The 27,836-nt window shown below is 39.3% G+C and overlaps 1 protein-coding gene and 1 non-coding gene across 8 annotated transcripts in view; one reads left to right on the forward strand and one right to left on the reverse strand.

The window, feature by feature from the left end:
* SMG6 (SMG6 nonsense mediated mRNA decay factor) overlaps positions 1-27,836 on the forward strand; it is a 236,544-nt gene that overhangs the window by 165,787 nt on the left and 42,921 nt on the right. The window lies entirely within an intron of this gene.
* LOC137213703 (U6 spliceosomal RNA) lies at positions 13,000-13,108 on the reverse strand. The gene has a single exon (XR_010938326.1). It is a non-coding gene; the product is annotated as a U6 spliceosomal RNA (small nuclear RNA).

Here is a 27,836-nt window from a genome sequence, read left to right on the forward strand (position 1 = left end):
GGGTTCGAGCCCTGGTCTGGGAAGATCCCACGTGCCGCAGAGCAACTAAGCCCGTGCACCACAGCTACTGAGCCTGCGCTCCAGAGCCCGCACACCACAACTACTGAAGCCTGCGTGCCCTAAAGGCCACGCACCACAACTACTGAGCCTGCGTGCCACAACTGCTGAAGCCCATGTGCCTAGAGCCCGTGTTCCACAACAAGAGAAGCCACTGCAACGAGAAGCCCGTGCACCACAAGGAAGAGTAGCCCCCGCTTGCTGCAACTAGAGAAAGCCCACGCAACAACGAAGACCCAAGGCAGCCATAAATAAATACATACATACATACATACATATATAGAGAGAGAACCTATTGCTTTCAAAAAATTAACAAAAGACAGACTGTCTCTGGCAGAAATGGAACTCCTTCTGCCTCTTCTTATTTTCATATAAACAGAGACTGTGGTACCGAAAATGGGTCAACTGTTTTCAAAGAAATTTCCTTTCTAAATGAAAATATTGATTATTTTAAAGCATTTATACCTTGTTCATCACTCTGATGCTATTGTCATGGGAAAAACAACAAACAACAGAAAGTGCCTTCAGAGGCCCATAACTGTCATACTTCCAATTCCATTTTCCATGAGGGTCAGGAGTCCCAGAGAATCCTGCACATGAGAGACAAAAAATAAAGGATGGATACTAGAACTAACCAATTAAATAGTTAATTAATTGAACAAACTAGGGAACTCCCTTTCCATGTCCATTCTCTCTTTCCTGCCAGGTAAGAAGTAATGTTAGGGTGTAAAAGAGTTGTGTCCTTAGAACTGTTCACAGCGGTCTCCCTGCTCCCCTCCTTAGCATCTCTCTAAAGACTCTCTAGGGAGATCTGCAGATCTTCTCAGAGTAAACAGGAAAACTCAGTAAATAAAATTGGGTGTCTTAGAGCTTAGAGGCTATCACACAGCTCTTCTGGAAGAAGATGCCTTTGGCCTTGGATAGCCAGGAGCAGTAGGTTTGTGGTGTCTGTGTATCAACATTTTATTACAACTGTCTTGCAGAGGAGCCCTCCAGTCAACTTCTAGACCAGAAATGGAACCTGTTTGTCCTGGCCTGCACATAACCACTCTGCATCAGCCTCTCCTGAAGAGGCTGGAACATCTCCTGTGTATTCAGAACTGGACTGGCTCAGCAGCTACCCAGTTCTCTAAATATGCTTTCTCCACCTTACTACCCTCTAGCCTACACCCCACCCTCATTCTCATCTCTCTCCTTGTATACAGATAACTTTTTTTATTATAGCATTTGGGCTTTCCCACACTAGAATTGATCTGTCACCACTCTACCAAAATTCCTATGCTAACCACTTGGGTGTTCTGGTGTCAGAACTTAGAAGTGTCCCAACCGTCCCACCCAGCTTCCTCAGCTCTCTTCTTTCTCCCCTGGGTTGTTGTGCTGGAAATGATAGTCCTCTTGGATTTCAGTGTGTGCAGTCTTCTTTGGGTGGATCCTTGAGCTGTTCACAGGAGTGCTGGTAATGTCTGGCCTTCAGTGCTGCCAAAGGCAAAAAACTGGCCTCTTCTCAGTTTAAAGCACATAGTTGGATTGCTGGGGCAGTGTTAGATGGAGGGTGGGGTGAGCAAATACCACTCTCTTCCTACTGTGTTTTCAGGAAATGATTATAAAGCAGCTATAAGTGCGAATGAAGTCTAAAGAATGGATTGGCATCCTCCCCCAACCCTGGAAAAAAAAACCCACATTAACACACACACACACACACACACACACACACACACACACACACACACACACACACACACACACACACACACACACACACACACACACACACACACACACTCTCCTACACTTCTCCATCAGGCTCCATCCCAGATCCACACCCTTATTGTTCTTCTGGGCTTAACGTGGTACTCTTTCAGAGCAAAGAACCTTTGTTAAACTATCTCATTCTCTTCCCCGAAAGAGAATTCAACCATAATCTGCCGAACAAGAGCTGAACTTTCCCTTTAGGCAAACTGTGAGTTCCACTTCCCTGTCCTCTGCCGTCCCAAGAGCAGTGTGGGCAGAGGCATATAAATGGGAGGAATAACCAGTGCCAAGATTTAATCCCTCAGTTAGGGCGTGGGGTTTTCAGAACTGGTAGTAAAATTGTTTGCAGAGACAGTTGTCAGTGAAGGGCCTCTCTGTGCCATCAGCATACCTCCATTCCTTTCTTCCAGCTGCCTCTTTCCCTGTACAACCCTTTCTTCTGGTACCTCCGTGAGGTCTAAGCCATATGGTTCTTACGAGTCTTGTCTGGAGTCTCCTAAAGTGTCAGATGTTGCTGTGCAGAGCACAGCATCCCTGGGTCTGCCCCTCCTCTCTCAGCAGCTGTTCGCCACTGACCGAGGTGGCGACTGAGCCTGTGTGTGGCCGGAGTCAGTGATGAGCCTCCCACCCAGGCCTGGGGAAGCCCTCAGCCAGTGTGGTTCCTGTGGCCGCAGCCAACACGCCAGAGCCCCTCAATACCTTCAGGGCTGTGGTGTAACAGCCAGCTTCGTGCGGTGGCACTGTTTAGTGCTGGCTCACTTGACTTCTCTGTCCCCACCCTCTGTGTTTAAGGGAATCTGGCCGTCGCCCAGGAGAGAAGCTGGCACTTGCAGAGTGGCTTCCTGCCGCCTCTCTTGTAGTAGGAGCCAGGTCCACCTTCCATCTCTGCCTTCCTATCCGTGTGGCAAAGGCAAAGGGCCCCTCTGTGCTCAGCCTCCCGTTGTGGGGTTTCAAGTTGCCTAAGATCAGGACGCGGCTATCTGCCAGGTTATCTGCCCAGATAAACATTTATTGTTTACAGGGACGTGTTTCAGCTGCTCTGGCTGATCCCACTGGTGAGATCTTCTAGTTTCTTGAGGTTTTAAGCCAGTATGTGGGGCCGACATCCAGACAGAGAACTGCTGGAGCTGGCGAGGGTCTCTGTGACTGGCCACCTCTGACCTAGCTCAGTCATTGCCCCCTCCCCACCGGGTGCCAGAGCCAAATGTGTAAGTCTCAGTTCCCAGCCCTGCCTTCTGGGTATTGAAACTGCCTCTACATTTTCAACATCTCTAGTCTTTCAAATCTGAAGAATTATATCAGAGCCAATGTTATGACACAAGCAGCTGAAGACTTCTATTAAGTGGCGAAACCAGCATTCTGACACCCCGTTTTCCTTAATAGCTACGGAGACAAACATTTAGTGAAGGCAACAAGGATAAAGATAGATTCTCTTTTTTTCATCCAAACAGCCACGTCCACTGCATCCAAATATACATTGTCTTTTTATTTTCTAGTGATATAATTGATTTCCAACATTTTATTATACTGCAAAGTTGAAAGAATTTTACAATGAGCTCACTTATCCTCAGCATCTGGATTCTGTCATCCTCATCTTACGATACTTGCTTTGTCATGTATCTGTCTATCCATCCATCTCTCCATCCATCATGTTTCCTTTTGGTCTATGTCGTCAATACAGTTTCTCTAAATCCTTCAGCATGAATATATATCATTAACTAGAGTTCAGTATTCGTTGATGGCTTTTTTCTTTTGAGGTAAAATTTACATACAGTGATAGGGACAAACAGTAAATATACCTTTGCTAGGTTCTGGCAAATGCGTATACCTCTGTAACCCAAAACCTATCAAAATTTAGAGTCTTATTATTATGCTCCCCTATCTCCACCTTTACCCCCAGAGGCAGTCCCTGTCTTGATTTTTTTTTTCCACCGTCGATGAGATTTGCCTTTTTCAGAACTTCATAAAAATGGAATCATACAGCGTATACTTTTTTGAGTAAGGCTTCTTTCATTCAGTATAAAGTTTTTGGCATTCCTCCATGTTGTTACATTTATCAGCAGTTTATTCCTTTTCGTTGCTGAGTAGTTTTCCATTTTATGAATATATCACAGTTACCCATGCTCTGATTGATGGATTGATGACTGTTTCCAGTTTCGTGCTATTATGCATATAAAGTTGCTATGAATAGTTGTACACAAACCTTTTTGTGGACATGTGTTTTCTCTTGAGTAAATGCCTAGGATTGGAATTGCTGAGTCATAGGATATATGGATGCTTTTTATTGGAGACTGCGAGACCTTTTTCCAAAGGTGATTGCACCATGTTACGCACTCCAGCAATGTACGAGAGTTCCAGTTGCTCCACGTCCTCATTTGCGGGAGGAGGGCGGTACATCATTTTGGGTTTTAATTTGCATTTCCCTGATGACTAATATAGAATTTACATAGTTTTTCATGTCCTTACTGGCCATCTGTATATCTTCTTTGTGAAGGGTCTGTTTTAGATCTGTTGCCCATTTTCTTTGAGTTGTTTGTTTTCTTGTTATTGAGTTATAAGATTTCTTTATGTATTCTGGATACAAGTACTTTGTCAAATATATATGTTTTGTGAATGTTTTCACTCAGTACATGGCTTGCCTGTTTGTTTTCCTAACAGTGTCTTGCTGAACAGAAGTTTTTAATTTTGATGCAATCTAATTTATCATGTTTTTGTTTTATGGCTATTACTTTATGAGAGCTTGAAAACCCAAGCTCTCCCCCGCCACCCCTCCCCACAGCAGTTTCTCCTATTATTAACATTTTGTATTAGTGTAGCCCGTTTGTTACAACTGATGAGCAAATATTGGTACATTATTATTAACTACAGTCCATTAGGGTTTACATTATTTACATTACTTACACTAGGGTTTACTCTTTGTGTTGTACATTCTGTGGGTTTTGACAATATTTAATGACACGTATCTACCATTATAGTATCAGACACAAGATACCCTGTCTGATACTAAAGATACTCTGTGCTCCACCTGTTCTTTCCTCCCTCGATCTTTTAGCCCCTGGCAACCACTGGTCTTATTTCTGTCTCTATAGTTTTGCCTTTTCTAGAGTGTCATACAGCTAGAATCATACAAGCTTTGGAATCACATTTAGCCTTTTCAGATTGTCTTCTTTCACTTAACTATACATTTAAGGTTGTTTTTATGGCGTGAGAACTCATTTCTTTTTATTCCTGAATAATATTCCATGGCATGAAATAATGATATTTATTTTTATTCCTGAATAATATTCATGGTATGGACATACCACAGTTTGTTTATCCATTCACCTACCGAACATCTCGGTTGCTTACAAGTTTTGGCAATTATGAATAAAGCCACTATAAACATTTTCATATGGAGGTAAGTTTTCACCTCATTTAGGTAGATACGAAGAACTACAATTGCTAGATCATATGCTAAGACTATGTGTAGCTTTGTAAGACACTGCCCAGCTGCCTTCAACATAGCTGTACCATTTTGCATCCTGCCAGCAATGAATGAAAGTTCCTGTTGCTTCACAGCCTCACCAGCATTTGGTGGTGTCCGTATTTTAGATTTCAGCCATTCTAATAGGTGTGTACTGGTAGCTCGTTATTGTTTTAATTTGCAATTTTTTAATGATTTATGATGTTGAGCATCTTTTCATGTGTTTGCCATCTGTATATTTAGTTCATTGAGCTATCCAGATTTTTTGCCCATTTTTTAATTTGGTTGTTTGTTTTCTTATTGTTAAGTTTTATGAGTCACTGATTGATTTTTAAATGTTTAAACAACATTGCATTACTTGAATAAACCCTATTTGCTGTATTGGATTTGCCAATACTTTGGTAAGGATGTTTGTCTGTGTTCATGAGGAATATTTATGTTGTTATATCTTGTCAGGTTTTGGAATTAGAGTTATGCTGACCTCATTGAATGGCTTGGGAAGTTTAATCTCCTCTTTCTCCTCCATTTTCCAAAAGAGTTTGTGTAATATTGGTGGGTTGTTTTTTTTTTAATATATTTATTTATTTATTTATTTATTTTTGGCTCTGTTGGGTCTTCATTGCTGTGCGTGGGCTTTCTCTAGTTGCAGCAAGCAGGGGCTACTCTTCGTTGTGGTACACGGGCTTCTCATTGCGGTGGCTTCTCTTGTTGTGGAGCACGGGCTCTCTAGGCGCGCAGGCTTCAGTAGTTGTGGTGCACAGGCTCAGTAGTTGTGGCTCACGGGCTCCAGAGTACAGGCTCAGTAGTTGCAGCGCACAGGCTTAGTTGCTCCGTGGCATGTGGGATCTTCCTGGACCAGGGCTTGAACCCTTGTCCCCTGCATTGGCAGGTGGATTCTTAACCACTGTGCCACCAATACTGGTGTTAAATCTAAGTTGGCAAACTTGTTGGCATAAAATGGTTCATAATAATGTCTTGCTATTATTTTGATGTCTGTAGGATCTGTATGTAGTGACATATGGATTATTTAGACGTGTGTGGTTTAATTTCCAAATATTTGGGGTTTTCCTGGATATCTTATTGTTACTGATTCCTAATTTAATTCCATTGTGATCAGAGAGCATACTTGGCATTATTTCAGTCCTTTTAAAATTTATTGAGACTTGTTTTATGGCTTAGCACGTATCTATGTTGAAGACCATAACTATGTACAATGGAAAGAATGTATTCTGTATGTTGGCCATAGTGTTTTATAAATATCAATTAGGTTGAAGTGGTTGATCGTGTTGAGATCCTCTATGTCTTTACTAATATTTTGTCTAGGTGCTCTATTAATTTTTGAGAGGAGGTACTTCCCTGGTGGCGCAGTGGTTAAGAATCTGCCTGCCAATGCAGGGGACATGGGTTTGATCCCTGGTCCAGGAAGATCCCACATGCCGGAGCAACTAAGCCTGTGTGCCACAACTACTGAGCCTGTGCTTTAGAGCCCGCGAGCCACAACTACTGAGCCCACCCGCCTCAACTGCTGAGCCCAGACACCACAACTACTGAAGCCCACGCCCTCTAGGGCCTGCGTGCTGCGACTATTGAAGCCCACGCATCTAGAGCTCCTGCTCCGCAACAGGAAAAGCCACTGCAATGAGAAGCCTGCTCACCACAACGAAGAGTAGCCTCTGCTCGCCACAATAAAGACCCAATGCAGCCATTAATTAATTAATTAATTTAAAAATTTCTGAGAGGGGAATGTTAAAATCTCCAAATATGATTGTGGATTTTCTGTTCTTCCCTTTAACTCTGTCAGTTTTTGTTTCCTGTATTTTGCAGGTCTCTTACTAGGCACATACACTGTTATGACTGTTATATCTTCCTGATGAATTGACCATCTTATCATTGTGAAATGCCCCTCTTTCATCTCTGATAATACTTTGCCTTGAAATTAATTCCTTTCTGATATTAATATACCCACTCCAGTCTTCTTTCAATCATTTTTTTAAAAGTATTTGTTTATTTGGTTGCACCAGGTCTTAGTTGCAGAAAGCAGGCTCCTTAGTTCAGGCTCGCAGGCTCCTTAGTTGTGGCTTGCCGGTTCCTTAGTTGCAGCATGTGGGCTCCTTAGTTGCGGCAGGTGGGCTCCTTAGTTGTGGCATGCGAACTCTTAGTTGCAGCATGCATGTGAGATCTAGTTCCCTGACCAGGGATCAGACCCAGGCCCCCTGCATTGGGAGTGCGGAGTCTTATCCACTGCACCACCAGGAAAGTCCCTCCAGTCTTCTTTTGTTTATTATTTGCATGGTGTATCTTTTCCCATCTAACCAGTCTGTATCTTCATATGTAAAATGTGTCTCTTATTGACAGCATGTAGCTGGGTCTTACTTTTCAATCCATACTGACAATCTCCTCCTCTCAAGTGAAGTATTTAGTTTATTAACAGTTAATGTAATTATCCCTGTGGTTGAATTTAGGTTTACAGTTTTGTTAGTTGTTTTCTGTTTTGTCCCTTCTGATTTTTTGTTCCTTCTTTTTTTCTTTTCCTCCATTTTGTGTCTTCCTTTTGCACCTACTTTCCTGACTTCTTTTAGATTATATGATTTTTCTTTTAGAATTCCATTTTAAATTATTTATTGGCATTTTAACTATTTGTTTGCAGTTTTTTAGTGGTGGTTCTGTAGATTATAGTATATTTAATACATCCTTAACTTTTCAGACTACTTAGAGTTGCTATTGTACCACTTCACATAAAATGTAGAAATCTTGCAACCATACAGTTCCAGTTACCCATTGCTCTTTTATTATTATAGTTGTTATATGGTGTATACCATATACTATAACATACATATGTATATAATATACTGTATACATTATAAACTCCACATGACAGTGTTATGGGGTTGTTTTTGGTCTTTGGATTTTTACTTCAAAGACATGCAAATTTTATTTCTACTAACTTGGTATTAGCAAACATTTGAAATAATGCTAAATCCTTGTGTTGTTAAGGTGTTGTTTGTGTATCTGTGGTAAAATATATGTAACATTGGGAATTCTGTGGCGGTCCAGTGGTTGGGACTCCATGCTTTCACTGCTGGGGGCCCAGGTTCAGTCCCTGGTCAGAGAACTAAGATCCTGCAAGCTGCTGGATATATATAATAGATAAGTAGATAGATAGATAGATAGATAATAAAATTTACCATTTAATCTATTTTTTGTTGAATGTGCTTTTGGTGTCATATGCAGGAAATCATTACAAAATCCAATGTCATAAAGATTTTCTCCTGTTTTATTCTAAGAGTTTTATAGTTTAAGAGTTTATAGTTTTATAGCTCATAAGTTTAGATCTTTGACCCATTTTGAGCTAATTTTTATGTATGGTGTTAGGTAAGGAACCAGCCTCATTCATTGGAATGGGGATATCCAGTTTGTAAAATGTTATAATTTTGCATTAAACAAATCTATGTATCTTTTTTAATTTAAAAGGGTAGAAAAATTGTTGTTTGTATTTACCCAGGTATTTACCATTTCTTTGTGAAGAGCCAAGTATACAAGTGGTGTTGTTTTCCTCTGGCTTGAAGAGCTTTTGGCTTTTCTTGTAAGGCATATCTGCTAAAATTCCCTTAGTATTCTTTTATCAGAAAATGTCTCTATTTCACTTCCTTCTTTAAAGATCACTTCACTGGATGTAGAAAATTTTCAGTACTTTAAATATGTTCATCCATTGTCTTATGGCCTGTATAGTTTCTGATAAGACATCAGTCAGCCGTTGTTCTGTATATGTGATGGGTCATTTTTCTCTGGCTGCTTTCTATATTTTCTCTATAATCTGGTATTCAGTAGTTTGACTATGATATTCTAGGCATGATTTTCTTTGTATTTAGCCTGCTTGGGGTTCACTGTGCTCTTGAATCTACAGATTGTCTTTCACCAAATTTGGGGGACTTTCAGACATTATTACTGAAGTTAATTTTTTCTGCTCCAGTCCCTTCTCCTTCTGGGATTCAATTACATGTATGTTAGGCCTATTGTCACCCAAATCAGGGGCTTTATTAATTTTTCTTTTTTTCCTCTTGTTTAGATTGGATGATTTCTATTCTGACTTCAGATTTACTCACTTCTTTGTCATCTCCATTTCCTTTTTTTTTTTTTTTTTTTTGAAACCTTTTTTTGGCTGCATTGGGTCTTCATTGCTGCGCACAAGCTTTCTCTAGTTGTGGCGAGCAGGGGCTACTTTGTTGTGGCGCACGGGCTTCTTATTGTGGTGGCTTCTCTTGTTGCGGAGCACAGGCTCTAGGTGTGTGGGCTTCAGTAGTTGTGGCACGTGGGCTCAGTAGTTGTGGCTCTCAGGCTCTAGAACGCAGGCTCAGTAGCTGTGGCTCACGGGCTTAGTTGCCCTGCGGCATGTGGGATCTTCCCGGACCAGGGCTCAAACCCATGTCCCCTGCGTTGGCAGGAGAATTCTTAACCACTGCACCACGAGGGAAGCCCCTCCATTTCCTTTTAAGCACATCCAGTGACTTTCTTACTTCAGATATTAGATTATTGGGTTTGTTTTGTTTTGCTTTTGGTTTTGTTTTGTTTTTGTTTTTTCAGTCCTACACTTTACATTTGGTTCTTTTTCATAGTTTCTGTTTCTCTGTGGAGATTTCCTATCTTTTCATTTATTTCAGTCATTTTCCTTTTTCTCAGTGTAACTTTTTCCATATTAGTAACTTTTTCCATAGTTTTAGTAACTTTTTCCATAATCTCGCTGTTAATTCTAACATTTGTGTCATTTCAGAGGTGATCTCCATTTACTGTCTTTTCTCTTAAGAATAGGTCACACTGTGCTTCCCTGGTGGCGCAGTGGTTGAGAGTCCGCCTGCCAGTACAGGGGGCGCGGGTTCGTGCCCCGGTCTGGGGGGATCCTGCGTGCCGCGGAGCGGCTGGGCCTGTGGACCGTGGCCGCTGGGCCTGCACGTCCGGAGCCTGTGCTCCGTGGTGGGAGAGGCCACGGCGGTGAGAGGCCCGCGCACCGCAAAAAAAAAAAAAAAAAAGAATAGGTCACATTAAATACTGTATGACATCACTTATATGTGGAAGCTAAAAACTACAACAGGATTTCCCTGGCAGTCTAATGGTTAAGACTCTGGGCTTCCACTGCAGGGGGCACAGGTTTGATCCCAGGTTGGGGAAATAAGATCCTGCATGCCGTGTGGCATGGCCAAAAACAAAAACAAACAAACAAAACTAGTGAATATAACAAAAAAGCAGCAGACTCACAGATACAGAGAACAGACAAATTATTACCAGTGGGGAGAGGGAAGGGGGGCGATATAGGGGTAGGAGAGTAGGAGGTACAAACTATTAGGTATAAAGTAAGCTACAAGGATATATTGTACAACAAGGGGAATATAGCCAGTATTTTATAATAATTATAAAATGGAGTATAACCATTAAAAATTGTGAATCACTATATTGTATACCTATAAGTTATACATCAAGTATACTTCAATAAAAAAATTTTTAAAAAAAGAGTAGTTCACATTTTCCTGGTTCTTTGTATATTGAGTAATTTGGGGTTTTATCCTGGAATTGTAAATGTCATGTGGATTTTGTTTTATTCCTGCAGAGAGGGTTGATGCTTTAGTGTATCAGGCTTTTCAGTTGGTTGGACTCAAACTGCAGTAGGTCAAACATCCATTCCGTTTGTCTGGGTTTTGTTTGTTTGTTTGTTTTTTACATTTAATCTACACATGCATGATTCAGAAGTCAGCAATGAATTTGAGTATTGTGTATACACAGAATATGGGGCTTCCTCTCTCTGGCTACCCCCTTTATGGGATTTCCTCCCTTGTTTTTTAGCAGCTGTGATTGTCTTGAATTTTGTCCTTTGTTTCTTCAGGCTATTAAAGACTGGATTTTTCAGCAGAGTTTTAGCTGTGCTGTATGGTGCCACCAACTGTCCCAGCTCCTTCTTCTGAGTGTCAGTATCCCTCACAGATCTGCCTAGTTTGGTTCATTCTCTAGTGCCTTTGGGTATTTGTTTTTATAATTTTACCCTGAGTTTATCATTGTTATTCACAGGAAATTTAATCCAGTAGGAACTTAGTCATATTGGAAGCAGAACTCCTGCACCAGCTAATTTAGAAATTTGTGCATGTGTATATTAGTGCTATTTCTACCACCAGAGTTTTGGGACCTCTGCTTTCTGGAATCCATGAATCAATCTTTTGCATATCCTTAAAGGTGGCAAACCTTCAGACTTTAAGTCTCACTTTGATTTTTTTATGTTAATTTTTATCGGCGTATCGTTGATTTACAGTGTTGTGTTCGTTTTTTTGTTTTTTAATTTAAATAGCCAGAATAACACTTGGAGTCAAGAATAGTAAACATTTTTTCCAGTAAACAATAAATACAGTGAGCAAGTTGAGTTATTCCTTTTTAAGGTCAAAAATAACATGGATCTTTGAAATAAGGAGAATTACCACTAAAATTAATAAACTGATTTTGAAAATGTTTAAAAGAGAAATTCTCAGGTACTTTTGAGCATTGACATGTTTATGTCTTCTCAAGGAGTTACCTTCTCATATCCTTTGCCTGTTTTGTATTGGAATATTTTTCACTTACTGTTTTTTTTTTGAAAAGGCCTTCCTAACAAGGGTTGGAACCCTTTTCAATCATTTATATTCAAAGTATTTTATACTATTTGTCACTTACCTTCCATTATTTATGGGATCTTTCTCAAATGTAAATGATTTAAAATTTTGTGTAGCCAAATCTTCTGTTTTCCCTTTATGAACTTTGTTTTTATGTTTTAAAAAGTCTTCCTAACGTCAAACCAAATGAATAATCATATTTTCTTCTCATTATTTTACTTTTTGAAAAATTATTATTAAAACTTTTATCTGAATTTATTTTGCTGAATGATGTGAGATAGAGATCTAACTTAATTTTTTCAAAATAGTTTAAAAATAGCATCATTTATTGAACAGTTTATTCTGTTTCTACTTAACTAAAAGTTAAGCTTCATCATACACTAGATATATGTATACACTATACTAGAATCTATATGTATAGATAGATATAGATGCATCCTAGCATGTGTTTCTAGGAATTTTTTTTGTTTTATGTTTGTCTATTCTTGAAACATAACTTAGTCGTTTTAGTTACTCTAGCTTTGTAATGTGTTTTAATACTAGTGATGTGAGTTTACACACATTCCTTTACATATTTTATTGCAATATACCTTTGGCTTTTTCTACCTAGTTATGCTTTTTTTTTTTTTTTTTTGTGGTACACGGGCCTCTCACTGTTGTGGCCTCTCCCGTTGCGGAGCATAGGCTCCAGACGTGCAGGCTCAGCGGCCATGGCTCACGGGCCCAGCCGCTCCGCGGCATGTGGGATCCTCCCGGACCGGGGCACGAACCTGCGTCCCCTGCATCGGCAGGCAGACTCTCAACCGCTGCGCCACCAGGGAAGCCCACCTAGTTATGCTTTATGCAAACTTCAGAATAATTTTAAATCCCACTCCACCTCCCAAAAAAAAATCCTCATGGTATCTTTTTATTGAGATATAATTAACATACAGCATATTAGTTTTAGGTATACAATATAATGATTAGATATATGGATATATTGTGAAATGATCACAACAATAAGTCTAGATAACATCCATTACCACACACAGTTACAAATTTCTTTTTCTTGTGATGAGAACTTTTGAGATTTACTCTCTTAGCAACTTACAAATATACAGTAAAAATATGGACCATATTACAAATTTGCACATCATCCTTGAGCAGGGGTCATGCTAATCTTCTCTCCATTGTTCCAGTTTTCACTATATGTGCTGCCAAAAACGAGCACTCCTCATGGTATTTTGATTGGAATTGCATTCACTTTAAAAATATCTTTGGGGGCTTCGCTGGTGGTCCAGTGGGAAGACTCTGGGCTCCCAGTGCAGGGGGCGTGGGTTCAATCCCTGGTCAGGGAACTAGATCCCGCATGCATGCCGCAACTAAGAGTTCACATGCCTCAATTAGTCCGCATACCGCAACTAAAGAAGCCCTCATGCCACAACTAAGAGGCCACATGTCACAACTAAAAAAAGATCCCACATGCTGCAGCGAAGATCCCGCATGTCGCAACTAAAAACCAATGCAGGGACTTCCCTAGTGGCGCAGTGGTTAAGAATCTGCCTGCCAATGCAAGGGACACGGGTTTGAGCCCTGGTCCGGGAAGATCCCACATACCATGGAGCAGCTAAGCCCATGCACCACGACTACTGAACCTGCACTCTAGAGCCCGCAAGCCACAGTTACTGAGCCCACGTGCCACAACTACTGAAGCCCGCGCGCCTGGAGCCCGTGCTGTGCAACAAGAGAAGCCACCTCAATGAGAAGTCCATGCACCTCAACAAAGAGTAGCCCCTGCTCACTGCAACTAGAGAAAGCCTGCGTGCAGCAACAAAGACCCAACGCAGCCAAAAATAAAATAAATAAATTTATTTTAAAAAAAGCCAGCGCATCCAAAGTAAATAAATAATAAATACATAAATAAAAATTTTAGAAATAAAAATATCTTTGAAGAAAATTTTACATTGTTATAAGTTTTCTTATTAGGTCACAGTAGTCTCTGGATATCAGTTCTTTTATGTCTCCACGTTTTTTCATTGATTTTCTTGCTATAATGAATGGAATTTTTTCCATTCCACCTTCTATGTAGTACTTGGGAAAAGCTAACATTTATATTCAGCTATCACATCAAATTCTCTTATTGATTCTTTTTTTAGCCAATCACTTATTTCTTTCATTAATTTATGTGATGTTTTTTCTTTCTTTTTATTTTTTATTGAAGTATAGTATAGTTGAATTACAGTGTTGTGTTAATTACTGCTATATAGCACAGTGACTCAGTTATATATATATATACATTCTTCTTGATATTCTTTTCCATTATGGTTTATATATAGTTCCGTGTGCTATACAGTAGGACCTTTTTGTTTATCCATTCTATATACACCAGTTTGCATTTGCTAATCCCAAACTACCACTCATACCCTCTCCCACCTCCCTCCCCCTTGGCAACCACCAGTCTATTCTCTATGTCCCTGATTCTGTTTCTATTTTATAAATAGGTTCATTTGTGTCATATTTGAGATTCCACATACAAGTGATATCAAATGGTACTTGTGTTTCTCTTTCTGACTTACTTAACTTAGTATGATAATCTCTAGTTGCATCCATGTTGCTGCAAATGGCATTATTTCATCCTTTTTTATGGCTGAGTAGTATTCCATTGTATATATATGTACCCATCTTCTTTATTTATTTACTTATTTTTAACAGATCTTTATTGGAGTACAATTACTTCATAATACTGTGTTAGTTTCTGTTGCACAACAAAGCAAATCAGCCATATGCATGCACATGTCCCCACATCCCCTCCATCTTGAGCCTCCCTCCCACTCTCCCTATCCCACCCCTCTAGGTCATTGCAAAGCACTGAGCCAATCTCCCTGTGCTATGCTGCTGCTTCCCACCAGCCAACTATTTTATATTCACTAGTGTATGTATGTTGATGCTACCCTTACTTCACCCCAGCTTTGCCCTCCCACCCCATGTCCTCAAGTCCATTCTCTATGTCTGTCTCTTTATTCCTGCCCTGCAACTAGGTTCATCAGTACCATTTCTTTTTTTTGTTGTTAGATTCCATATATATGTGTTAGCATACGGTATTTGTTTTTCTCTTTCTGACTTACTTCACTCTGTATGACAGACTCTGAGTCCATCCACCTCACTACAAATAACTCAGTTTTGTTTCCTTTTATGGCTGAGTAATATTCCACTGTATATATGTACCACATCTTCTTTATCCATTCATCCATCGATGGACATTTAGGTTGGTTCCATGTCCTGGCATTGTAAATAGTGCTGCAATGAACATTGTGGTAAAAGAGTGAAATTAGAACACTACCTAACACCGTACACAAAAGTAAACTCCAAATGGATTAAAGACTTAAATGTAAGACCAGACACTATAAAACATGTAGAGGAAAACATAGGAAAAACACTCTTTGACATAAAGCACAGCAAAATCTTTTTTGACCCACCTCCTAGAGTAATAGAAATAAAAACAAAAATAAACAAGTGGAACTTAATTAAACTTAAAAGCTTTTGCACAGCAAAGGAAACCATAAACAAGACAAAAAGACAGCCCTCAGAATGGGAGAAAATATTTGCAAATGAAACAACAGACAAAGGGTTAATCTCCAAAATATACAAACAGCTCATGGAGCTCAATATCAAAAAAACAGTCCAGTTAAAAAATGGACAGGAGACCTAAATAGACATTTTTTTCTATGATGAAATAGACATTTCATCATACACATGGCAAAGAGGCACGTGAAAAGATGCTCAACATCACTAATTATTAGAGAAATGCAAATCAAAACTACAATGGGGTATCACCTCACGCCGATCAGAATGGTCATTATCAAAAAAGCTAGAAACAATAAATGCTAGAAAGGGTGTGGTGAAAAGGGAACCTTCCTACACTGCTGGTGAAAATGTAAATTGATACAACCACTATGGAAAACAGTATGGAGGTTCCTTAAAAAACTAAAAGTAGAACTACCACATGACCCAGAAATCCAACTACTGGGCATATACCCTGAGAAAACCATAATTCAGAAAGAGACATGCACCACAACATTCATGGCAGCACTATTTACAATAGTCAGGACATGGAACCAACCTAATTTCATTCTTTTACATGTAGCTGTCCAGTTTTCCCAGCACCACTTATTAAAGAGGCTGTCTTTTCTCCATTGTATGTTCTTGCCTCCTTTGTTGTAAATTAGGTGACCATATGTGCGTGGGTTTATCTCTGGGCTTTCTGTGCTGTACCACTGATCTGTATTTCTGTTTTTGTGCCAGTACCATACTGTCTTGATTACTGTAGCTTTGTGATATAGTTTGAAGTCAGGGAGCCTGATTCCTCCAACTCCGTTTTTCTTTCTCAAGTTTGCTTTGACTATTCAGGGTCTGTTGTGTTTCCATACGAATTGTAAGATTTTTTTCTTCTAATTCTGTGAAGGATGCCATTGGTAGTTTGATAGGGATTGCATTGAATCTGTAGATTGCTTCAGGTAGTATAGTCATTTTCACAATGTTGATTCTTCCAATCCAAGAACATGGTGTATTTCTCCATCTGTTTATGTCATCTTTGATTACTTTCATCAGTGTTTTATAGTTTTCTGAGTACAAGTCTTTCACCTCCTTAGGCAGGTTTATCCCTAGGTATTTTATTCTTTTTGTTGCAGTGGTAAATGGGATTGTTTCCTTAATTTCTCTTTCTGATTTTTCATTGTTGATGTATAGGAATGCCAGAGATTTCTGTGCATTAATTTTATATCCTGCAACCTTACCAAATTCATTGATTAGTTCTTGTAGTTTTCTGGTGGCATCTTTAGGATTTTCTATGTATAGTGTCATGTCATTGACAAATAGTGACAGTTTTACTTATTCTTTTCCAATTTATATTCCTTTTATTACTTTTTCTTCTCTGATTGCTGTGGCTAGGACTTCCAAAACTATGTTAAATAATAGTGGCAAGAGTGGACATCCTTGTCTTGTTCCTGATCTTGGTGGAAATGTTTTCAGTTTTTCACCATTGAGTGTGATGCTTGCTATGGGTTTGTCATATATGGCCTTTATTATGAGGTAGGTTCCCTCTATGCCCATTTTCTGGAGAGCTTTTATCATAAATGGGTGTTGAATTTTGTCAGAAGCTTTTTTGCATCTATTGAGATGATCATGTGGTTTTTATTCCTTAATTTGTTAATGTGGTGTATCACATTGATTGATTTGCATGTATTGAAGAATCCTTGAATCCCTGGGATAAATCAAACTTGATAATGGTATATGATCCTTTTTTTAAAAAATAAATTTATGTATTTATTTTAAATTTATTTATTTTTGGCTGCCTTGGGTCTTTGTTGCTGTGCGCAGGCTTTCTCTAGTTGTGGAGAGCAGGGGCTACTCTTTGTTGTGGTGTGTGGGCTTCTCATTGCAGTCATTTCTCTTGTTGCAGAGCACGGGCTCTGGGTGTGCAGCTTCATAGTTGTGGCATGTGGGCTCAGTAGTTGTGGCTTACAGGCTCTAGAGCGCAGGCTCAGTAGCTGTGGCACACAGGCTTAGTTGCTCCGCGGCATGTGGGATCTTCCCAGACCAGGGCTCGAACCCCTGTCCCCTGCATTGGCAGGCGGATTCTTAACCACTACATCACCAGGGAAGTCCCTGTGTATGATCTTTTTAATGTGCTGTTGGATTCTGTTTGCTAGTATTTTGTTCATTACTTTTGCATCTATGTTCATCAGTGATATCGGTCTATAATTTTCTTTTTTTGTGATATCTTTTTCTGGGTTTGGTATCAGGGTGATGGTGTCTCCATACAATGAATTTGGGAGTGTTCCTCCCTCTGCAATTTTTTGGAATAGTTTGAGAAGGATCGATATTAGCTGTTCTCTAAATATTTGACAGAATTAGCCTGTGAAGCCATCTGGTCCTGGACTTCTGTTTGTGGAAGATTTTTAATTATGGTTTCAATTTCATTACTTGTGATAGGTCTGTTTATATTTTCTAATTCTTCCTGGTTCAGTCTTGGAAAATTGTACCTTTCCAAGAATTTGTCCATTTCTTCGTGGTTGTCCATTTTATTGGCATATAGTTGTTTGTAGTAGTCTCTTATAATCCTTTGTATTTCTGCAGTGTCAGTTGTGATTTCTCCTTTTTCACTTCTAATTTTATTTCTGTGCGTCATCTCCCTTTTGTTCTTGATGAGTCTAGCTAAGGATTTATCAATTTTGTTTATCTTCTCAAAGAACCAGCTTTTAGTTTTATTTATCTTTGCTATTGTTTTCTTCATTTCTATTTCATTTATTTCTGCTGTGATCTTTATGATTTCTTTCCTTCTACTGACTTTGGGTTTTCCTTGTTTTTCTCTCTCTAGTTGCTTTAGGTGTAGGGTTTGATTGTTTATTTGAGATTTTTCTTGTTTCTTGAGGTGAGATTGAATTGCTATAAACTTCCCTCTTAGAACTGCTTTTGCTGCGTCCCATAGGTTTTGGGTCGTTGTGTTTTTATTGTCATTTGTTTCTAGGTATTTTTTCATTTCTTCTTTGATTTCTTCAGTGATCTGTTGGGTATTTAGTAGTGCACTGTTTAGCCTCCATGTATTTGTGTTTCTTATAGTTTTTTTCACATCTTCTTTATATGTGATGTGTTAAATTAATGTTTTCTAAACTTGACTTGTCATTTTCTTACTGGGATGAACACTATTTGGGTTATATATATATATATATATATAATTTTTATTTATTTATTTATTTATTTTTGCTGCATGCGGGCCTCTCACTGTTGTGGCCTCTCCCGTTGCGGAGCACAGGCTCCGGACGCGCAGGCTCAGTGGCCATGGCTCATGGGCCCAGCCGCTCCGTGGCATGTGGGATCTTCCCGGACCGGAGCACGAACCCGTGTCCCCTGCATCAGCAGGTGGACTCTCAACCACTGCGCCACCAGGGAAGCCCTTGGGTTATATTTTAATGGTCTGCTACGTTTGATTTGCTGTGGTTTTACCTAGGATATTTACATCCATTTCCGTGTTGGGCCTGGCCTCTCTTTTCTGTCTCTGCTGTTTTTTCTTTGAGTGTTGGAGTATTTGGGTGTACTGACTTCATACAAAGAAATGGGAAGCAGCTTTTCTTTTTCTGTGACCTGGCAAGTATATAGTGTGTATTACTTAAAGAGTCGTTCTTGACTCTCTCTCTCATACTCTACCTTCAGCCTCTCAGCAGTCGTCCTTTCACTCTACCTTTGTAATCTGTACAGAATCCAGCCATATTTAACCATTTCTAGTAGTACCACCCTTATCCAAAATGTTACCTTCTCTTGCTTAAACTATTACTATAGGCATGTTGTGATCGTTGTCCCCCTTCAGTGTAGTCTCAACACAGCAGCCAGTGTGATCTTTTAAGAGGTAAGCTGGATTGGTTAACACCACTGCCAAGCCCCTTCAGAGGATTCCTATCTCACTCATAAAAGATATCAAGCCCTTACCAAGGCTTACATCCTTTCTGACCTCATCTCCTGCCACTCTCCTATTCACTTATTCTTCACTGGTCAAACTGGCCTGCTCATTCTTTAATCATGCCAAACAACTCATGCCTCTGGGCCTTTGCACTTCTGTTCTGCTGTTACCCCCCCGCATAGTTTACTTCCTAATGTCCTTCAGATTCCTGTTCATGAGCCAACCTTATCAGAAAGTTCTTTACCAGTAATCTATAGAAATGAACAGTCTACCCCAGGCACTCTCTGTCCCCTCACTGGACTTTATTTTTCTCCTTAACACTTACCATCACCTACCTGACTAATTGGTTTTTGTTTTGTTTTTGCTTTGCCTATTTATTGTCCCCCACTAGAATGTAAAAACTGTGATTTTATTTACTGTATTACTCCCCAGTGTTTAGAACAGTGCCTGGAGAATGGATCCCGCCCCATACCGTTAACAAATATTATTGGCTGAATAGGTAAATGAACTGAAGGAACTTACCTATAAAGGCATCTCAGCCTCTAATAGTTTTGGAAAGAAAACCTTTGACTCTTCCTGTTTCTGTTTCTTCCTTTGTTATGTGTTTTTTAAGATTTCTTAGTTCTTGCATCAAATTTTTAGGCAGGATTATTGAGATATAACATAAATACATATAATAAATAGTTCAACAATTTTAAGTGTTCAGTTAGATGAGTTTTGACAAAAGTATACAGTAGTGTAAATATCACCACAATGAGGATATGGAACATTTTTATCACTTCTTGTGTCAATTTTGTTGACGACATTATCCAGAAAATCATCCATTTCTCTAAAATCTTCACATTTTAAAAAATATTTTTATTTATTTACTTATTTATTTTGGGGGCTGCGTCGGCTCTTAGTTGCAGCGCGCAGGATCTTTCATTGCAGCGTGTGGCCTCTTTGTTGCAACATGTGGGCTTAGTTGCCCCGCAGCATGTGGGATTTTAGTTCCCCGACCAGGGATCGAACCCATGTTCCCTGCGTTGGAAGGTGGATTCTTAACCACTGGACGACCAGGGAAGTCCCTTCACATTTTTGATATCTCTTCACTAATTAAAAATTAAGGATTTGTTATAAATCCGCTTTCCATTTCTAATTTAATTTCTGTGTTCTTTGATTTTTTTCTTAAATTTGTTAGCAGTATGTGTTTCTTAGTTTTTAAAAACTAGCTTATGTTTATTGTCTTCTAATTCATTAATTTTTATTTGTATCTTTATTTTCTTCCTCTTATTTTTCTTAGACTTGTTTTGTTTTCCTACTTGTGTTGGATCTTCTGTGTTCATTTGTTTCTTATTAGTTTACTTAAAAGCTTTATGGCTTTGAATATGAGATTACTAATACTTTGGCCACATTCTAATTCATTGAGATGTGTACTGTTCTAATGACCATTTTCTAAGTAGTCTTTAATTGTCATTTTGATTTTTTCTCTTTGATTCTAAAGTTATTTGGGAGTTTTGTTTTTATAGTTGGATTTCTTAAACTTTTGTTACTAATTTCTACTTTGGGGTTTTTTGGGGTTGTTTTGTTTTTTTGCGGTACGCGGGCCTCTCACTGTTGTGGCCTCTCCCGTTGCGGCGCACAGGCTCTGGACGCGCAGGCTCAGCAGCCATGGCCCACGGGCCCAGCCGCTCCGTGGCATGTGGGATCTTCCCTGACCGGGGCACGAACCCGTGTCCCCTGCATCGGCAGGCGGACTCTCAGCCACTGCGCCACCAAGGAAGCCCTACTTTGGGGTATTTTTAAAGATTTAATTTATTGAGATGAAATTATATGAATTTATATAACATAAAAATTAACCATTTAAAGTGAAGAATTCAGTGGCATTTAGAACATTCATAGTGTTGTGCAACCAACACCACTATGCTCATGGCATTTTAATTCCACTTGTTTATCTCTGATTTTTAAAATAAAATACCTTAAGTTCTTTTTCTCTACTTATCAAGTAGAACAATTAAATAGGATAGAACTGTCTCTCATTTTAGTTAGGATTATGTTCAGCTGTAAGATGCAGAAAATCCCCAAATAACAGTAACTTAAATAAGATAGAAATACATTTCCCTCTCAAAACCAGAGGTTTTCTGGTTTGGCGCTCCGTGGTGTCATGGACCAAGTTTCTTTCTATTTTGTTGCTCTGCTATACGTGGTTTTCATTTCCAAGGACCCCTCATAGTCTAAGATGGCTATTGGAATGCCAGCCAGCTTATCTGTATGCAAGCCTGTGCGAAGTAGAAACAGTTAAAGAAGGAAGGCAGTTAAAAAAAAAAGAGATGTCTTTTTCTTTTAAGGGCCTTTCCTGGGAGTTCATGCACACTACTGCCTATATTCTATGGGCCAGAACTGAGTCACGTGGCCAAACCTAGCTGCAGTGTAGACTGGGAAATATTTTTATTCTAGGTAGACCATATGCACAGCTAAAAATCAAGAGTTTTATTACAGAGGAAGAGAAGGAGAGCAGATAATGGGAAACAAGTAGCAGTTTCCGCCACGCACCCCCGTGTGTAAATGTAGGACTTCCTGCTTCCTCCTTTTCTTACCACTTCTCCATTTCCTAGTTAGTATAGGTGTCAGTGAGATTTTAGATAATAGTAGCTATTTATTGAAGGTTTACAATGTGCCAGGATTTAATCTTCCCAACAACTCTACCTGTGTAAGTACTGTCATTATCCCCATTTTATAGATGAAGAAAAATGAGACGCAAAAAGTTCAGGTTTTTAACTAAGGTCATATATCCAGTAATTCAAACACATGCTGCAGGTCCAGATTAACCACTGTATACTCTCAACTCTATTATCATTAAATGTTTTTACAGTGTGTGTACATTGTGTGTATATTGTGTATCTTTTCTCTGAAGAGTACTTTTTGACATTTGCACTGTTTAAGAATCCTATTAACATCACTTTTATAGAATTAAGTATCTTTTACTCTTTTTGCTTTATGCCATTTGTTTTTTGTTTTTTTTTTTTTTGCGGTATGTGGGCCTCTCACCACTGTGGCCTCTCCCGTTGCGAAGCACAGGCTCTGGACGCGCAGGCCCAGCGGCCATGGCCCACGGGCCCAGCCGCTCCGCGGCATGTGGGATCCTCCCGGACCGGGGCACGAACCCGCGTCCCCTGCATCGGCAGGCGGACTCCCAACCACTGCGCCACCAGGGAAGCCCTGCCATTTGTTTTTTAATACAATTTATCTACTATGTTCCTGGGTTTTGTTTGGTTAGTTTTTGTTGTTTGGGGTTTTTTTGTTTTTACCTTTTACCGTTGAAATTTTCAGACTACAAGAAAAGTAAAGAGAATAGTTTAATGAATCACCACGTAAATTAAACAGTTGTCAACATTTTGCCAATATTTTTTCAATCATTCTCTTTGTCCCCCTGCCAGATTTTTGTTCTTGGAGGTTTTAAATCAACTTCCATTCATTATAACTGAAAATACTCAGTAAATATGTCTAACTTGTAAGGCTTTCTTTCTAGCATAACATAACATTATTATACATAACAAAATTAATAATTTGTTAATATCATATAGTCTGTTTTCAGATTCTTCAGATTATCTCCAAAATATCATTTCACAATGGGTTTGTCAGAATTAAAATCTAAGCAAACTTCATACTTTGTGTTTGGTTGGTATGTCTTTTTTTTTTTTTTTTTTTTTTTTTTGCGGTACGCGGGCCTCTCACTGTTGTGGCCTCTCCCGTTGCAGAGCACAGGCTCCGGATGCGCAGGCCCAGCGGCCATGGCTCATGGGCCCAGCCGCTCTGCGGCATGTGGGATCTTCCCGGACCGGGGCACGAACCCGTGTCCCCTGCATCGGCAGGCGGATTCTCAACCACTGCGCCACCAGGGAAGCCCGGTTGATATGTCTTTTAAGGGTCTTTTCATGTATAACAGTTCTCCCACCTCCCTTTTTAAATTTTTATTTATTTTTTAACATGTTTATTGAGGTATAATTGCTTTACATTGTTGTGTTAGTTGCTGCTGTATAACAAAGTGAATCAGCTATACGTATACCTATATCCCCATATCCCCTCCCTCTTGCATCTCCCTCCCACCCTCCCTAGCCCACCCCTCTAGGTGGTCACAAAGCACCGAGCTGATCTTCCTGTGCTGTTCGGCTGCTTCCCACTAGATATCTGTTTTACATTTGATAGTGTATATATGTCCATGCCACTCTCTCACTTCATCTCAGCTTACCCTCCCCCTCCACCCGCTGTGTCCTCAAGTCCATTCTCTACATCTGCGTTTTTATTCCTGTCCTGCCCCTAGGTTCTTCAGAACCCTTTTTTTTTTTAGATTCCATGTATATATGTTAGCATACAGTATTTGTTTTTCTATCTCTGACTTACTTCACTCTGTATGACAGACTCTAGGTCTGTCCACCTCACTACAAATAACTCAATTTCGTTTCTTCTTATGGCTGAGTAATATTCCATTGTATATATATGCCACATCTTCTTTATCCATTCATCTTTTGATGGACCCTTAGGTTGCTTCCATGTCCTGGCTATTGTAAATAGTGCTGCAATGAACATTGTGGTACATGACTCTTTTTGAATTATGGTTTTCTCAGGATATATACCCAGTAGTGGGATTGCTGGGTCATATGGTAGTTCTATTTTTAGTTTTTTAAGGAACCTCCATACTGTGCTCCATAGTGGCTGCATCAATTTACATTCCCGCCAACAGTGCAAGAGGATACCCTTTTCTCTACACCATCTCCAGCATTTATTATTTGTAGATTTTTTGATGATGGCCATTCTGACTGGTGTGCACCTCTCTTTTTTTCTAAATGCCTTTTATTTGTTGAAGATGTTCTTGATTTTTTTTTTAACAGTGGTCTCAATTTTTTTCTAATATCTTGTTATACTGGGATACATATTTAAGTAGTATTTTTTCTGAAAGAAAAATGTTTATTATGTTTCTAAGTCTTAGTTTATCTGAGAATGTCTGTCTTTTGCCCTTCTACATGAATGGGGCAGTTTGGGGGCACAGAAGTCTGAGGCCAATCAGATTTGTGTGGGGTTTTTGTTGTTTGTTTGTTTTTTTGTTTGTTTTAATGCTTACAGGATTATTTTTTCTCATTGTCCTTGGAAACTAAAGACTGAACCAGGGTATGTCTGGGTCAAGGATGGCAAATGTCTGATAAATACGCTTTCATTCTCTGCCAAAGACAGGCATTAATAATTGATCACAGAACTCTTTCCCATTGAATACAAGTGAAGTTTCAGATTCATTTTAAAAAAAAAATAAAACAAAGCCCCCAAAACCCACCTTTTTTGCCAGCTCTAATGAAGGTGTTGGTCTCCTGTTGTTAAGTTTCTTAGCATGTCCTTTGAATATTCAGGCCTTATTCACTCAGGAAAGTTTACTTTTCCTTTTTTTTCCCCCCCTTTCCTTTCTCATTTTTTAAAATAATTGCTCTTCTCCTGTCAGTCTTGATCTTTCTGGAATAGCTTTTAAAGATTAGGGTTCTATTTTCCCGTCTTTACTCCCCCCACCATTATTTTCATCTCTATATTTTCTTTTGTATTGTAGAAGAGGCTCAACGAAGTCATTCGTTTCACTAATTTGGTTTTCTATTACTATATTTAACTGCTGCTTATAGCCTTACCTGTATTTTTTCCTGATCATTTTCTAATATGACTGCCAAAATCTAGATTGAAATGCAGTTTACTCTGTGTGTTTTTTGTGTGTGTTTTTGTTTTTTACTTTTTTATTGAGGTTTAACCCTCATTAAGTAATATGCACTACTTTTAAGTTTGAGCTCAGTATATTTTTACATATGGTTATATGTATACGTATAGCTGATTCACTTTGTTATACAGCAGAAACTAACACAACATTGTAAAGCAATTATACTCCAATAAAGATGTTTAAAAAAATGTTCATCTGTATTATTAATAAAAGATATTGTTGAATATGACTTATACCTATTTCCAAAATTGCATGATCTGAATTAAAGAAATATCCTGCAAAGAAAAAAAAAAAGACATGCTAACTGCCACCCAGCTCAAGATACAGAATATTTCTCAGATCCCAGCAGGCTCCTTTATGCCCCCTCTCATTAATACTCTCCGTTACACAGGTAACAGTTATTCTGATCTCATTCACTATCCATTAGTTTTGCCTGTTTTTGAACTGTACATAAATGGAATCATATAGTACATACCCTTTGTTTGTCTGTTTGTTTGTTTTTAAAATATTTATTTATTTATTTATTTGGGTGCACCAGGTGTTTGTTGTGGCACACAGGACCCTTAATTGCAGCGTGCAGAATCTTTAGTTGCGACATGCAGGATCTAGTTCCCTGACAGGGATCAAACCTGGGCCCCCAGCATTGGGACCTTGGAGTCCTAGCCGGTGGACCACCAGTGAAGTCCCCCCCTTTGTTTCTTTTGTTCAACACAATCTATGAGAGATTTATTCATGTTATTACATGTAAGAGTAGTTCATTCCTCATTATTGCTGTGTAGTATTTTGTTGTATAAGTACACCACAGTTTACTACTTCTACTATTGATGAAAATTTGTTTCTTTTACCAGTCTTGGCTACTATGAATAAAGCGGCCATGGACATTTTTATGTATGTCTTTTGGTGGACATATGCTCTATTTCTCTTTGATATATACCTAGGAATGGGATTGTTAGGTCGTAAGGTAGATGTATGTTTAACTTCAGTAGACAATGCCAAGCAGATTTCCAAGGTGGTTGTACCAATATACATGACCGTCTGCAGTATATGAGAACTTCAGTTGTTCCACATCTTTCCTTTGCCAACTCTTGGTTTTGATTTTGGTTTTGGATTTCATTTTAGCCATTCTGGTGGGTGTGCAGAAGGATCTCATTGTGATTTTGATTTTCATTTCCCTGGAGAATAATGATGTTGAGTACCTTTTCTTCTGCTTTTGGTCACTTGGATATCCTCTTCTGTGGAGTGCCTGTTCCTGACTTGTGCCCGTTCTCCCTTCGATGGCTTGTCTTTTTCTTATTAATTTATAGAATAATTTTAAAAATATTCTTTATATATAAGTACTGTGTTGGATATACATTTATGTGTTAAAAATACCATCTCTCGGGCTTCCCTGGTGGCGCAGTGGTTGAGAGTCCGCCTGCCGATGCAGGGGACGCGGGTTTGTGCCCCAGTCCGGGAGGATCCCACATGCCGTGGAGCAGCTGGGCCCGTGAGCCATGGCTGCTGAGCCTGCGCGTCTGGAGCCTGTGCTCCGCAATGGCAGAGGCCACAACAGTGAGAGGCCCGCATACCACACAAAAAAAAAAAAAAAATCTCTGCCTTGGCTCATGTTTTCACTTTTTTTTTTTTTAAATTTTATTTATTTATTTATTTAGGCTGCATTGGGTCTTCATTGCTGCGCACGGGCTTTCTCTAGTTGTGGCGAGTGGGGGCTACTCTTTGTTGTGGTGTGCGGACTTCTCACTGCAGTGCCTTTTCCTGTTGCGGAGCACAGGCTCTGGGGGCACAGGCTTCAGTAGTTGTGGCACGTGGGCTCAGTAGTTGTGGCGCACGGGCTTAGTTGCTCTGCGGCATGTGGGATCCTCCCGGACCAGGGCCCAAACCCGTGTCCCCTGTATTGGCAGGCGGATTCCTAACCACCGCACCACCAGGGAAGCCCCCATATTTTTACTTTTAATGGTGTCTTTTGATAAACACAAGTTCTTAATTTTAATGAAGTCAAATTTATCAATTTTTTTCTTTAATGATTAGTGCTTTTTGTGTCCTATTTAAGAACTATTTGCCTACAAGATCATGAAGATATTCTTCTGTTTTTTTCTTCTAGAAGTTGTATTATTTTACCTTTCACATTTAGGTGTGTAGTCCATCTCGAATTAATTTTTGTTTTTGGCATGAGATAGAGACAAGGTTAATTTTTTTCCGTACAGATATCCCATAAATTGAGCACCATTTATTGAAAGATCAGTTTTCCCCACTGACCTGCAGTGGTGGCTTGTCATACGTCAAGCGATTATATATGTTTGGGTGTATTTGTAGACTTTCTGTTCTGTTCCAGTGATCTTATTTATCTGTCCTTGTGCCATTACTGTTGAGTATGAAATTGAAAGTTTCCAAAGTTTTCACAATGACTGTTCTAGAGGGATACTTATTCCTTAGATTGGTATCCTGCTGTTTAATTTAATACCTTTTCGCACGTTAGGTGATTTTTTTTCCATCCTTTTTTTAGGCAGTCTATACTTGTTCATATTGAGATCTCAGATGGATGTCTGTTAAGATTTTCAGGTGCAGATAAAAGGAAAAGAGGAACATGTAATTTACACTGCGGGCGTTAAATACTCCTAGAGGAGTGTAGAAAGGAAACTAGAGCTAGAGATAGTCATGGCAAGGAGCTAAACCCTCTGTTTGCTGTAATAGAGAAACTTAGTGTTCTCATTCTGGGGTTCTTGCCTCTTTAAGAAGCCAGACTCAACTCTGTCTTCCTCCTGCCTTATGCGGCCATCC

Source organism: Pseudorca crassidens, chromosome 19 (genome assembly GCF_039906515.1).
Source record: "Pseudorca crassidens isolate mPseCra1 chromosome 19, mPseCra1.hap1, whole genome shotgun sequence".
NCBI lineage: Eukaryota > Metazoa > Chordata > Mammalia > Artiodactyla > Delphinidae > Pseudorca > Pseudorca crassidens.